Genomic DNA, 15,541 nt, shown 5'->3' on the forward strand with positions numbered 1-15,541 from the left:
GGGCCCATCTTGCCCAGAAGATTGCAGACAAGCTGAGGGGTCTGCGATCGGAGATGGCGCAGCAGCTGCAACAGGTGGTGGGCATTTTTGTGGCGGCCCAAGCATGACCAGAACCTAAGGTGACCCTCCCTGACAAGTTTTCAGGGGGTGGAATAGGTTCCGAGTTTTTGAGGGGGCCTGTCAGCGGTATTTTAGGCTCTATCCCCATTCTTCTGGGACTGAGGCCCAGCATGTGGGGGTCGTCATTTCGGGACAATCCTCAATTCTGGACCTTCTCTCTACCGACCGATTTGAAGGCTATGCAGTCGATGGACGATTTTTTTTTTGTGCCTGTAGCCCTGGTTTACGGTGATCTAACAACAACTCCATTATGCCAATAAGACAATGGAAACAGGAGATTCATGCAAAATTGAAATTTTTTTTATTGTGATTTCTCAAACATAGAAATAAGTGAGTAAAAACAAGGACATTCCATAGAGAGACAGTTTAGATGCCGCCAGAAACAGTTGACAAATTAATAATTTGCTTTACACAAGGCGGCAAGTAATATATATATCCAATGCAAAAATGTATTTCTCATCAAATTGCTTTACTACAAGGAATAGATTTCTACAGAAAAAAAAATAAAAAAAAAAATATATATATATATATATATACACATTATTATTATTACTATTATTATTATTTATTATTATAGCACCATTTATGCCATGGCGCTTTACAAGTGAAAGAGGGTGTACGTACAACAATCATTAACAGTACAAAACAGACTGGTATAGGAGGAGAGAGGACCCTGCCCGTGAGGGCTCACAGTCTATAGGAGGAGAGAGGACCCTGCCCGTGAGGGCTCACAGTCTACAGGAGGAGAGAGGACCCTGCCGTGAGGGCTCACAGTCTACAGGAGGAGTGAGGACCCTGCCCGCGAGGGCTCACAGTCTACAGGAGGAGAGAGAACCCTGCCCGTGAGTACAGGAGGAGAGCGGACCCTGCCCGTGAGGGCTCACAGTCTACAGGAGGAGAGAAGACCCTGCCCGCGAGGGCTCACAGTCTACAGGAGGAGAGAAGACCCTTCCCGCGAGGGCTCACAGTCTACAGGAGGAGAGAGGACCCTGCCCCCGAGGGCTCACAGTCTACAGGAGGAGAGAGGACCCTGCCCACGAGGGCTCACAGTCTACAGGAGGAGAGAGGACCCTGCCCGTGAGGGCTCACAGTCTACAGGAGGAGAGAGGACCCTGCCCGCGAGGGCTCACAGTCTACAGGAGGAAAGAGGACCCTGCCCCCGAGGGCTCACAGTCTACAGGAGAAGAGAGGACACTGCCCACGAGGGCTCACAGTCTACAGGAGGAGAGAGGACCCTGCCCGTGAGGGCTCACAGTCTACAGGAGGAGAGAGGACCCTGCCCACGAGGGCTCACAGTCTACAGGAGGAGAGAGGACCCTGCCCGTGAGGGCTCACAGTCTACAGGAGGAGAGAGGACCCTGCCCGCGAGGGCTCACAGTCTACAGGAGGAGAGAGGACCCTGCCCCCGAGGGCTCACAGTCTACAGGAGAAGAGAGGACACTGCCCACGAGGGCTCACAGTCTACAGGAGGAGAGAGGACCCTGCCCGTGAGGGCTCACAGTCTACAGGAGGAGAGAGGACCCTGCCCCCGAGGGCTCACAGTCTACAGGAGGAGAGAGGACCCTGCCCACGAGGGCTCACAGTCTACAGGAGGAGAGAGGACCCTGCCCGCGAGGGCTCACAGTCTACAGGAGGAGAGAGGACACTGCCCGCGAGGGCTCACAGTCTACAGGAGGAGAGAGGACCCTGCCTGCGAAGGCTCACAGTCTACAGGAGGAGAGAGGACTCTGCCCGTGAGGGCTCACAGTCTACAGGAGGAGAGAGGACCCTGCTCGCGAGGGCTCACAGTCTACAGGAGGAGAGAGGACCCTGCCCGCGAGGGCTCACAGTCTACAGGGAATGGGTGATGGTACAATAGGTGAGGACAGAGCTGACTACGCAGTGGTATACTGGACTGAGGGTTATATTAGGTTGTAGTCTGGTTGGAAGAGGTGGGTCTTGAGGTTCCTCTTGAAGCTTTCCACGGTAGGGGAGCATTTGATATGCTGAGGTAGAGCATTCCAGAGTATGGGGGAGGCACGGGAGAAATCTTGTTCGCGATTGTGGGAAGAGGAGATAAGAGGGGAGCAGAGAAGGAGATCTTGTGAGGATCTGAGGTTGCGTGCAGGTAGGTACCGGGAGGCCAGGTCACAGATGTAAGGAGGAGACAGGTTGTGGATGGCTTTGTAGGTCATGGTTAGTGTTTTGAACTGCAGTCGTTGGGCGATGGGAAGCCAGTGAAGGGATTGGCAGAGTGGCGAGGCTGTGCTACATGCACATATACACATACTTTACCAAGCAAAAAAAGCTGCGATGGTATTCCACAAAATCATTGTATGCTTAAAAGGTATCAGCGGAAATCATCGCCGTAGTAGGGATAATCATGGCTAATGTACAAAATGAATAAGCAAAGATATGCCCTTGGGAAGCAAATTAAGCCTCAAGTGCCATGCAAGTAGTATCCCATGAGATCAATCTAAATAAGGAGCATTAGATATAAAACCTCCGGAAACAGCATTATTCAATGGTATTAATCATATGGCTAGGCAAATTAACAGCATGGTTGTAAACTCTAATAATTAATTGATGGAAATTTAATAACCATATATTAATATCGCTAAGAGCAAAAAGATACATATATGAATACAGTATAATACTGTCGCTCTCCAGCCAATGATAATACCACCAAAAATAAATATAAAAAAAATGGAACACATACAGAGCCACAGATTTGGATATTTAACTGATAATTATCGCTCTGAAGCCGCTACATTAGTATATAGAAATACAACGGCATTCAATGTCAAAATGAGGAAGTATTATAAGTGTGAAAAAACAACAGCAAAAAAGCGCATCATTATACAGTTAGGTCCAGAAATATTTGGACAGTGACACAATTTTGGCGAGTTGGGCTCTGCATGCCACCACATTGGATTTGAAATGAAACCTCTACAACAGAATTCAAGTGCAGATTGTAACGTTTAATTTGAAGGTTTGAACAAAAATATCTGATAGAAATTGTAGGAATTGTCACATTTCTTTACAAACACTCCACATTTTAGGAGGTCAAAAGTAATTGGACAAATAAACCAAACCCAAACAAAATATTTTTATTTTCAATATTTTGTTGTGAATCCTTTGGAGGCAATCACTGCCTTAAGTCTGGAACCCATGGACATCACCAAACGCTGGGTTTCCTCCTTCTTAATGCTTTGCCAGGCCTTTACAGCCGCAGCCTTCAGGTCTTGCTTGTTTGTGGGTCTTTCCGTCTTAAGTCTGGATTTGAGCAAGTGAAATGCATGCTCAATTGGGTTAAGATCTGGTGATTGACTTGGCCATTGCAGAATGTTCCACTTTTTTGCACTCATGAACTCCTGGGTAGCTTTGGCTGTATGCTTGGGGTCATTGTCCATCTGTACTATGAAGCGCCGTCCGATCAACTTTGCGGCATTTGGCTGAATCTGGGCTGAAAGTATATGCCGGTACACTTCAGAATTCATCCGGCTACCCTTTCTCCGATTTGGATGTGAAAACTCTCATATTGCAGCTGGGAGTGTGCACTTTCAGCCCATATTATATATATATAATTGTATTTCTGAACATGTTTTTGTAAACAGCTAAAATAACAAAACTTGTGTCACTGTCCAAATATTTCTGGACCTAACTGTATATAGGTATATCACAATATATTGTTATATGGGTCGATGCATACTAGTGTGTAGAAAATATACAGCGGTAAATTCTATTTTTTAGCTGATAAGTCTAGCTCTCAAAATCCGCTGAATTAATGTATATAAAATACACACCAGCAAACTTAGTTGTTCGCGTAATACCGGCTGAGTTGACAATTATCTAACATACCCGCTAAACATCATGCACGTGTTATTCCCGCTCAGGTTACAAGGGTAAGGGGTACTTTGCACACTACGACATCGCAGGTGCGATGTCGGTGTGGTCAAATCGAAAGTGACGCACATCCGGCATCGCTGTCGACATCGGAGTCTGCAAAGCATATTTGATACGGTTAACGAGCGCAAAAGCGTCGTAATCGTATCATCGGTGTAGCGTCGGTCATTTCCATGAATTGGGAAAAACCGATGTTCCGATGTTGTTCCTCGTTCCTGCGGCAGCACACATTGCTGTGTGTGAAGCCGCAGGAGCGAGGAACATCTCCTACCTGCGTCCCGGCCGGCAATGCGGAAGGAAGGAGGTGGGCGGGATGTTTACGTCCCGCTCTTCTCCGCCCCTCCGCTTCTATTGGCCGCCTGCCGTGTGACGCCGCACGACCCGCCCCCATAGGAAGTATGCGGGTCGCCGGCCAGAGCGACGTCTCAGGGCAGGTGAGTGCATGTGAAGCTGGCGTAGCGATATTGTTCGCTACGGCAGCTATCACCATGATATCGCAGCTGTGACGGGGGCGGGGACTATCGCGCTCGGTATCGCAGCATCGGCTTGCGATGTCGTAGTGTGCAAAGTGCCCCTAAATGTTGAAAACACATGTTATATGCTATATGGCTAGATGCTAGTCAGCATGGAGGCACAAGTTAAATGAAGTTCTGAGGATAGAGCTAATGAGAGTAAATACGGCAAATTGAAATTATACCTTAGTGGTGAGGAATATTGGTATACAGCAGCAATCAGGTCTGTCCCTCCACCCCGACGATCGTTTCGCCCCAGGCTTCTTCCAGGGGGCATGTCATAGTGGGGGATTACTAGCCTTTTATAATACATACTGACTGATTAAATGCTGGTCAGCTGTGAGGCGCGTCATTTCCAAAATGGACAAACGGGGAAGTACGTAACAGCCTCTGACGTATATTTCCCTCGCCATGTGTATGCAACGCAAGCTCATTGTGATGGACCGCAAGCAACCACAAAAAACAGCCCAGAGATTCCAAAGGCTGGCGAGGGACGCATGCGCATAGTCACCAAGCAAGGTACTTAATATAAATGAAGAGGACAAACAGTGGCGCATGAGCTGTTCTACCGAGGCTCACAAAGTGGAACTTATCAATAGCGCGCAAATACAGAGCACATCAAAAAAGGACCGAGGAACGGTCAGTCAGCTCATGCGCACAGCCTCCATACAAAACGCAGTATGATAAATGGGTACATATAGCGCATGAATAAGTAAAGCAAAGCCTCTTAAATTAGCCTTAATGATAACTGGTTTACGGTGAGTCTGATGGCGTCTTCCTGGTGGAATCCCAGCTCCGCAAGATCCATCAGGGGGCACCCCCGGCGGAGGAGTACTGCTCGGCGATCCGAAGGTAGGCCACGGACACCTTATGGAACGACCCGGATCTCCAGAGTCAGTTTGTCCGCAGGTTATCTGTTCGGCTGAGAGACTCCTTGCTGCAGTACTCCACAACCACGTCACTGGATGCCGCCATGTCCATTGATATCATGGTGAACAGACACCTCAGGGAGAGATCCACCAAAACCTTGGTTCCCTTAGCCATGCCGGAGGTGTAGGTCCCACAGATTGAGGAAGATGAGTCCATGTAGGTGGGGGTGCTCTCCTCCCGCGTCCAGTCGGTTTCGGTCCGCCGTGGGACAAGGAACTGTTTTTATTGTGGTCGTGAGGGTCTCTTTATTGGCGCATCCTCTGCTCGTCCTAGGCAGTTCTCCCCTCCAAAGAACCCGCACTGTTCTGGTCGCTTTTAGCGGGGCGACCAGGACTTTACTGTTGACGCTCTATTTCCCTCGGTGCCGATCACACCATCTACGGCAAATGGCGGTGATACACATCCTTCTCCGTTCCTAAGCCGGTTTTTCCACGTCCTTCGGGACGCACTGTTCCAACTGTAAAACCGCTCATGGTGGACCTTTTTGTGGAAGGGGTCCTGGAGTGGATTTCTCTGCTAATCTTCCTGACCTCTCTTCCTTTGACCCTGGGGCTGTTATGGAGAAGGACAGTGCAATCTTTCCCTTCCCTTCCCTTGGGGGAGATAATGGAGCGAATGGGGTCCATGTTTTATTTTTTTTTATCTCCCTATATCGGACACTTCATGATTTTGTTACATGCTCTATCTTGCCAGTTTTCTGTGTCTGGATCCTGCCTTATCCTCCATGTATCTCTCCGCAGCCTGTTTGTGGAGATCCTCGAGTTTGCACTTTGCCTTTGGCCTTGCACCTACATTTTTCACTCTCTGTTTGCTCACCGCTTTCACCACCGCTTTGGACTTCTGACTCTTCTACTTCGTTGACGACCATTCTGAACTACTTTTGTTGTGTGTATATAAGGTGTTGTAGACAGACGGGTAATGGCAGCTTATAAAGTGAGGAACCAGAAGCGATAGTGCCCAGAGGTGTATTGTATAAGGCAGCGGGGTAACAACTTGTCCCCCAATATCGTCTGAGGAGGCACCAGAGTGTAATACCTCACAGCTCGGCGTTATTCATGAGTGCACTTTGAGTCCATTGTGTCACCAAAAATTTGTTGGTGTTTGTTGGTCTTCGAAAAGTGCACAGTATGGCAGCATTATTTATATTTGCTATATGTTAGTATTAGTTATTTCTACAGTATAGTGACATTGACTATGTACACTGTATAGTAGCATTAAAGTATGGCGTCATTATTAATTTCTATGGTATGGTGGTATTAGGCCTATAGGCTAGCAATAAACATTTATACTGTATGGTTCCATTTATTATGTGTACAGTAGGGCAGAATTGTGCAAATGTATTAATCATGGCAGCACAGTACAATGTGTTAGTTATGGTGAACTAAAGCATATCAGTACTCACAGAGAGGTATAATAAGTCCTGTGGTGGTGATGTCACGGGTGTGTCACAGGTGACAGACAGTCATATGATTTCTGGCAATAGAAGGTCACAGCATTTGGCTGTGTGACTTTCTGTTGTTTCTGCTGTTAGTATTCATTCGATTAGGTAGCTTTCCTTCTGGATTTTCATCTCTTCTCCTTTAGGACACAGGGGAGCTAAACTTCCATCCACAGTATTCTCTTGGTGCTTAAATACTCCCATCTTCCCTGGACTGGTGCTGGTGATATTCATTTCATTCAAGCTCTGGTTGCAAGCAGGTGTCTTGTACTCCTCTATGGTATTGTTGCTGAAAACTCTGCTGAACTTCTACCTGACTCATCCAATGATAAGTAATTTATGCTTTTCCCCCTATGTGTACCCCTTGTGTCTTATATTGTTGTTTAGGGGGGGTGAAGAAGAGCTCATCCCATCCGTTCCCTATAGGGTCCAGCACTAGGGTCAGGTCTCCAGCTCGGTGCATTGGTGGTGAGGGACACCATGGACATGCTGTAGGTTATTGTCAGAGGTCACCACTTCCCCATTTCCCTTTCAACCCGGAATACTGTCCGGAGCTATTAGGCCAAGCGCCACCATCCAAGCACTACCACAGCTCAATACACTGTACCAAAAAACACACACATGATAGTGGTATAAAACTACTAAATAAGATATTATAGAACAGCCCCAACATGGCAGAAAATGGAAAATAACGTAACATTACTGTAGCGCCCCTGAAACCATCAGGGTGCTACAAGGTTCTGCATCCCCACAAGAATGCAGGGCCTACCCCCATAGGGACCCAGAAACCCAGTGCCATACCACCAAGAACCCAGGTAATCCCAGTTTTTACCTAACAATCCCCCATAGAATGGTACCCAGCTAGGGTGGGACCAATGGATGGCCGCCTAGAGGTGGAGCCACTCCAGTCCACTAGTTGACCAGGAGGGAGGGGCAGACTATCAAGAGTAGTCAGAATTTTTCAGACAGCAGGAGTGTGAAGGTGGAAGCAAAGTGACGTCCTGACTCGGGTTGACGGTGACCTGGTACCCAGGAGAAGTGGTTGCCGGTGGAGTATTCCCTACGGAACTACGTACCGACGGGGTACATGACCCTAGGACAGGAAAGAGCTTCAAGCCGACCTGTAAACACTTGCACAGCAAGGGGACCATCAAGGATCTTGCTGACCCTAAAGAATCCGAAGACTCAGTAGCAAAGGGAGAACCAGGGACAGGACCAGAGACTCCAACCCCACAGGGTTCACCCTACTGTCAGGTGGACAAACCACAGAACGGGGACCCCCAGTTGTTCCATACCACGGGGACCCATTTACCAGAGACAGGTGCAGGGGAAGAAGGTACCAGAGAACCAGACTGGCACTGGGACGAAGGGAACCTGGAAGCGAAATCAGCCGGCCTCGGGCAACGAGTCAACACCTACCAGCAGTGAGTAAACCAGTTGCACTGAACACCTGCGTGGACTCCTTCTTCCGACGCCCACCGCACCCTCTGGGGCAAAACCCTACTTACGGAGGGACTACCATTCTAGCTGCCAATACCACCAGCCCCAGTAGAGACATTCTGCAGCGGTGGCTCCCTACACTTAGCCACAACACCACAAGTGGCGTCACAAGTGACCATTATTTTATTCTTCCCTGTAAATATCCCCCATTACAAAAAAGCCCCAGGGCACAGACCCGGGTAACGGCCACCACCGTGACATTCCCAAGACGCATACCGCCCTTCTCTGCTCCTCTCTTATCTCCTCTTCCCACAATCGTGTACAAGATTTCTCCCGTGCATCCCCCATACTCTGGAACGCTCTACCTCAGCACATCAGACTCTCCACGACCGTGGAAAGCTTCAAGAGGAACCTCAAGACCCACCTCTTCCAACAAGCCTACAACCTACAATAGCCTTCAGCCCAGTAGACCACTGCGCAACCAGCTCTGTCCTCACCTATTGTACCATCACCCATTCCCTGTAGACTGTGAGCCCTCGCGGGCAGGGTCCTCTCTCCTCCTATACCAGTCTGTCTTGTACTGTTAATGATTGTTGTACGTATACCCTCTTTCACTTGTAAAGCGCCATGGAATAAATGGCGCTATAATAATAAATAATAATAATAATAATAACCAAGTACCTCATATCCCTGGGCACGACATTACCATGGGAGGTCCAACCCTCCAACATGGCATCATTGTAAGTGGAAAAATGACCATCTATCAAGGCAAATTCCTATGTTTTGAGCACCAGACCAGTGATGGTCCAGAACTGGCTCCGCAAGGGGCTGATGCAGGTGAGTATCAGTTTGTTGATTATTATTAACTTGTCTAAGGCAATCATTTTTGTTTAATGGAATACCCCTTTAAATTCGAGTTGCCCTGAAGATTCCTGAGACTCCATACCTAAGTTTTACTTACCACCAGGATCACTTTCCACTACACAGGTCTTTGCTGGGACCAGAGCTGATAATGTCCTGTCCATCAGGACATACGTGACAATACAAGGCTACTGATTGGCTGAAGTGGTCAGGTGACATCGTTTTCGGTGTGATGACATCCAGTTCATCAGTCACCTGACCACTGCAGCCAATCAGTGGCCTATGCAGTAAGGGGACAGTGGTGGCGCTTGAGTAATGAGCGGTAAGTGCCACTTTCAATTCTTTATTTTACAATGATTTCGGCACAAAAAATTTTGGACAGCTAGGTTCCTGTGTACAGTTCCGGGTAATCACAGCTGTACCTAACCGCATTAAATATATGTAATATCAATGTACAGCACCTGAATAATTGGCTATAGAACTGCCAGAGATACAGGACCACATAGCATTCATGCAAAAGTATTAAACAATAGGTCTATTAAACCATAGGTCTGGAGCTCCAGGGCAGTTTCAGAATTGATTTAGGTATTCCTAGTGGTCCCAGGCATTGATGCAGCTGATTTATGTTTCCTGGTGAGCTAGGGCAGAGAGGGAGTTGATTTAGGTATGCCTTGCAGTCTAGGGCAGTGAGGGAATTGATTTAGGTATTCATTGCAGTCTAGGGCAGTGAGGGAGTTGATTTAGGTATTCATTGCAGTCTAGGGCAGTGAGGGAGTTGATTTAGGTATGCCTTGCAGTCTAGGGCTGTGAGGGAGTTGATTTAGGTATGCCTTGCAGTCTAGGGCAGTGAGGGAATTGATTTAGGTATTCATTGCAGTCTAGGGCAGAGAGGGAGTTGATTTAGGAATGCCTTGCAGTCTAGGGCTGTGAGGGAGTTGATTTAGGTATGCCTTGCAGTCTAGGGCAGTGAGGGAATTGATTTAGGTATTCATTGCAGTCTAGGGCAGTGAGGGAGTTGATTTAGGTTATCCTAGTGGTCTGGGGAAGTGAGGGAGTTGATTTAGGTGTTCCATGTAGACTAGGGTAGTGAGGGAGTTGATTTAAGTATTCCTAGTGGTCTAGGGCATTGATGGAGTTGATTTAGGTATTCATAGTGCTGCAGAGCATTGAGGGAGTTGATTTAGGTTTTTCTGGTGGTCTAGAGCAATGAGTCAATTTATGTATTCTTAGTGGTCTAGGGCAGTGAGGGAGTTGCTTTAGGTATTCCTTGCAGTCTAGGGCAGTGAGGGAATTGATTTAGGTATGCCTTGCAGTCTAGGGCTGTGAGGGAGTTGATTTAGGTATGCCTTGCAGTCTAGGGCAGTGACGGAATTGATTTAGGTATTCATTGCAGTCTAGGGCAGAGAGGGAGTTGATTTAGGTATGCCTTGCAGTCTAGGGCTGTGAGGGAGTTGATTTAGGTATGCCTTGCAGTCTAGGGCTGTGAGGAAGTTGATTTAGGTATGCCGTGCAGTCTAGGGCAGTGAGGGAATTGATTTAGGTATTCATTGCAGTCTAGGGCAGATAGGGAGTTGATTTAGGTATGCCTTGCAGTCTAGGGCTGTGAGGGAGTTGATTTAGGTATGCCTTGCAGTCTAGGGCTGTGAGGAAGTTGATTTAGGTATGCCGTGCAGTCTAGGGCAGTGAGGGAATTGAATTAGGTATTCCTTGCAGTCTAGGGCAGTGAGGGAAATGATTTAGGTATGCCTTGCAGTCTAGGGCTGTGAGGGAGTTGATTTAGGTATGCCTTGCAGTCTAGGGCAGTGAGGGAATTGATTTAGGTATTCATTGCAGTCTAGGGCAGAGAGGGAGTTGATTTAGGTATGCCTTGCAGTCTAGGGCTGTGAGGGAGTTGATTTAGGTATGCCTTGCAGTCTAGGGCTGTGAGGAAGTTGATTTAGGTATGCCGTGCAGTCTAGGGCAGTGAGGGAATTGATTTAGGTATTCATTGCAGTCTAGGGCAGTGAGGGAGTTGATTTAGGTTATCCTAGTGGTCTGGGGCAGTGAGGGAGTTGATTTAGGTGTTCCATGTAGACTAGGGTAGTGAGGGAGTTGATTTAAGTATTCCTAGTGGTCTAGGGCATTGATGGAGTTGATTTAGGTATTCATAGTGCTGCAGAGCATTGAGGGAGTTGATTTAGGTTTTTCTGGTGGTCTAGAGCAATAAGAGTCAATTTATGTATTCTTAGTGGTCTAGGGCAGTGAGGGAGTTGCTTTAGGTATTCCTTGCAGTCTAGGGCAGTGAGGGAATTGATTTAGGTATGCCTTGCAGTCTAGGGCTGTGAGGGAGTTGATTTAGGTATGCCTTGCAGTCTAGGGCAGTGACGGAATTGATTTAGGTATTCATTGCAGTCTAGGGCAGAGAGGGAGTTGATTTAGGTATGCCTTGCAGTCTAGGGCTGTGAGGGAGTTGATTTAGGTATGCCTTGCAGTCTAGGGCTGTGAGGAAGTTGATTTAGGTATGCCGTGCAGTCTAGGGCAGTGAGGGAATTGATTTAGGTATTCATTGCAGTCTAGGGCAGATAGGGAGTTGATTTAGGTATGCCTTGCAGTCTAGGGCTGTGAGGGAGTTGATTTAGGTATGCCTTGCAGTCTAGGGCTGTGAGGAAGTTGATTTAGGTATGCCGTGCAGTCTAGGGCAGTGAGGGAATTGATTTAGGTATTCATTGCAGTCTAGGGCAGATAGGGAGTTGATTTAGGTATGCCTTGCAGTCTAGGGCTGTGAGGGAGTTGATTTAGGTATGCCTTGCAGTCTAGGGCTGTGAGGAAGTTGATTTAGGTATGCCGTGCAGTCTAGGGCAGTGAGGGAATTGAATTAGGTATTCCTTGCAGTCTAGGGCAGTGAGGGAAATGATTTAGGTATGCCTTGCAGTCTAGGGCTGTGAGGGAGTTGATTTAGGTATGCCTTGCAGTCTAGGGCAGTGAGGGAATTGAATTAGGTATTCCTTGCAGTCTAGGGTAGTGAGGGAATTGATTTAGGTATGCCTTGCAGTCTAGGGCTGTGAGGGAGTTGATTTAGGTATGCCTTGCAGTCTAGGGCAGTGAGGGAATTGATTTAGGTATTCATTGCAGTCTAGGGCAGAGAGGGAGTTGATTTAGGTATGCCTTGCAGTCTAGGGCTGTGAGGGAGTTGATTTAGGTATGCCTTGCAGTCTAGGGCTGTGAGGAAGTTGATTTAGGTATGCCGTGCAGTCTAGGGCAGTGAGGGAATTGATTTAGGTTATCCTAGTGGTCTGGGGCAGTGAGGGAGTTGATTTAGGTTATCCTAGTGGTCTGGGGCAGTGAGGGAGTTGATTTAGGTGTTCCTTGTAGTCTAGAGTAGTGAGGGAGTTGATTTAGGTTATCCTAGTGGTCTGGGGGCAGTGAGGGAGTTGATTTAGGTATTCCTTGTAGTCTAGGGTAGTGAGGGAGTTGATTTAAGTATTCCTAGTGGTCTAGGGCGGTGAGGAAGTTGATTTAGGTACTCTTAGTGGTCTAGGGCATTGATGGAGTTGATTTAGGTATTCATAGTGATGCAGAGCATTGAGGGAGTTGATTTAGGTTTTTCTGGTGGTCTAGAGCAATAAGAGCCAATTTATGTATTCTTAGTGGTCTAGGGCAGTGAGGGAATTGATTTAGGTATTCCTTGCAGTCTAGGACAGTGATGGAGTTGATTTATTTAGGCTAGCCTAGTGGTCTGGGGCAGTGAGAGACTTGATTTAGATGGTCCTTGTAGTCTAGGGCATTGAGGGAGTTGATTTAGGCTTTACTGGTGCTCTAGAGCAAAAAGGGAGTCAATTTAGGTATTCCTAGTAGTCTAGGGCACTGATGGAGCTGATTTAGGTTTTTCTGGTGATCTAGTGCAATAAAGGAGTCAATTTATGTATTCTTAGTGGTCTAGGGCATTGAGGGAGTTGATTTAGGTATTCTTAGTAATCTAGGGCAGTGAGGGAGTTGATTTTGTTTTTTCTGGTGATCGAGGGCTGTAAAAGGTTTAATAAAAAAAAATAATCCCTTGTATTCAGCCAAAGGGTTAATTTATGATCCATCGTGGAGGGAAGTGTAAGGATCTAGGACAGTAAAGGATTTGAGTGGTCTAAGGCAGTGCAGGAGTTATTTAGTTTTCTTAGTAACTCTAGGGCAGTGAGGGAGTTGATTTATGTATTCCTTGTAGTCTAGGGCAGCAAAGGAGTTGATTTTTGTATTCCTTGTAGTCTAGGGCAGTGAAGGAGTTGGTTTATGTATTCCTAGTGGTCTCGGGCAGTGAAGGAATTGATTTATGTATTGCTTGTAGTCTAGGGTATTGAGGGAGTTGATTTATGTATTCCTTGTAGTCTAGGGCAGTGAGGGAGTTGATTTATGTATTTCTAGTGGTCTAGGGCAGTGAGGGAGTTAGTCTAGGGCAGCAAAGGAGTTGATTTAAGTATTCCTAGTGGTCTAGGGCATTTAGGGATTTGATTTAGTTATTCCTTGTAGTTTAGGGCAGTGAGGGAGTTGATTTCGGTATTCCTAGTGGTCTAGGGCAGTGAGGGAGTTGATATAGGTATTCCTTGTAGTCTATGGCAGTGAGGGAGTTAATTTAGGTATTCCTTGTAATGTAGGGCAGTATGGGGTTGATTTAGGTTTTTCTGGTGGTCTAGGGTAGTGAGGGAGTTGATTTTGTTTGTTTGTTTTTTTTGGTTGTCAAGGTCAGTAAAGGGTTTAATTAAAAAAAAAAATCCCTTGTGTTCGGAAAAACGGTTAATTTATGATCCCTTGTGGAGGGAAGTGGAAGGATCTAGGGCAGTAAGGTATTTGAGTGGTCTAGGGCAGTGAGGGAATTGAATTAGGTATTCCTTGCAGTCTAGGGCAGTGAGGGAAATGATTTAGGTATGCCTTGCAGTCTAGGGCTGTGAGGGAGTTGATTTAGGTATGCCTTGCAGTCTAGGGCAGTGAGGGAATTGAATTAGGTATTCCTTGCAGTCTAGGGCAATGAGGGAATTGATTTAGGTATGCCTTGCAGTTTAGGGCTGTGAGGGAGTTGATTTAGGTATGCCTTGCAGTCTAGGGCAGTGAGGGAATTGATTTAGGTATTCATTGCAGTCTAGGGCAGAGAGGGAGTTGATTTAGGTATGCCTTGCAGTCTAGGGCTGTGAGGGAGTTGATTTAGGTATGCCTTGCAGTCTAGGGCTGTGAGGAAGTTGATTTAGGTATGCTGTCAGGGCCGGGAGGACTGGTGGGCCCAGGAGGTGGATCCACTGGACCGAGTACCCCACCGGGGGGCAGAGTACACGGCAGCCGGAGCACTGGCGTGGCCGGGACGGTTATAACCGGGTCACTAGGGTCACAGAGTTCTATAGGATACTGCAGGAAACAGGCACAGGTACCCGGTAGCAAAGGACAAACAGTAACAGGACACAGGACACAGCACAAGGGGACCTGAGCACCTAGCTCTAAAGACAAGCAAAAGGACACGTTGATCAGGCCCCGCCCACATGGAAAGGCAAGTCTTATATACCCAGCACAGCCCCATGTCATTACCTGCATCAGGTGTGCTGGGCCCATAAGACCAGGAGAGTGGGCGCGGCCTGGTCCTATACAGAACCATGAGGCCAATACTCAAAGTCAGACTCCTGAGACCAGGAGCAGGAGTCAGGGGAGCAGGAGCGGGAGCGGCAGCCATGACTGGTGGACACATGGAGTGGATCAGTGGGTAAGGAGTGGTGCTGGGACACTGGGAGCGTGACAGTACCCCCCCCTCTAAGCCCCCCCCTCCGAGCACAGAACCCCAGGGGCACCCCGGATCGAGACACCGGGCCGGGGCCCAACGCAAAGGCGGGGAAGGACCTCTGACCCCGTACCGCCTTCTTAGCCGCACGGCGCTTAGCCGATCTACCAGCAGTGGCAGCGGGGGCAACGGGAAGAGGAGGACCGACAGAAACAGTACTGACATCGTGGAGAACCGGCCCGGGCGACTCGGACCGGGCACAGGACGGTGACTCATCCCCTGTAGCTGGTGGCATCAGAGTCTCAATCGTCGGGGACGGTGGAACGACGCTGGGGTGCGTCATCACTTCCGGTTCCGGTGGCACCACAGGCACAAGTGCCAGGATCTGTGGTACAACGCTGGACTGCGTCATTTTCTCCTGTTCTTGTGACATGATAGGATCAGGTGCCAGGGTCTGAGGGACGGGCTGAAGACAGGTATCATGGCACGAGGGACTCCAGCGAGAGATTGCGCCGGAGCGCCAACTGATGTCAGGATCATGGAGTTTAAGCCAGGGCAGACCCAGCAGGAGCTCAGGAGCCATTCTCGGGATGACATAAAACGCAATAGTCTCAGTGTGCAGGGTACCAA

Source organism: Anomaloglossus baeobatrachus, chromosome 4, assembly GCF_048569485.1.
Source record: "Anomaloglossus baeobatrachus isolate aAnoBae1 chromosome 4, aAnoBae1.hap1, whole genome shotgun sequence".
Taxonomy (NCBI): Eukaryota; Metazoa; Chordata; class Amphibia; order Anura; family Aromobatidae; genus Anomaloglossus; species Anomaloglossus baeobatrachus.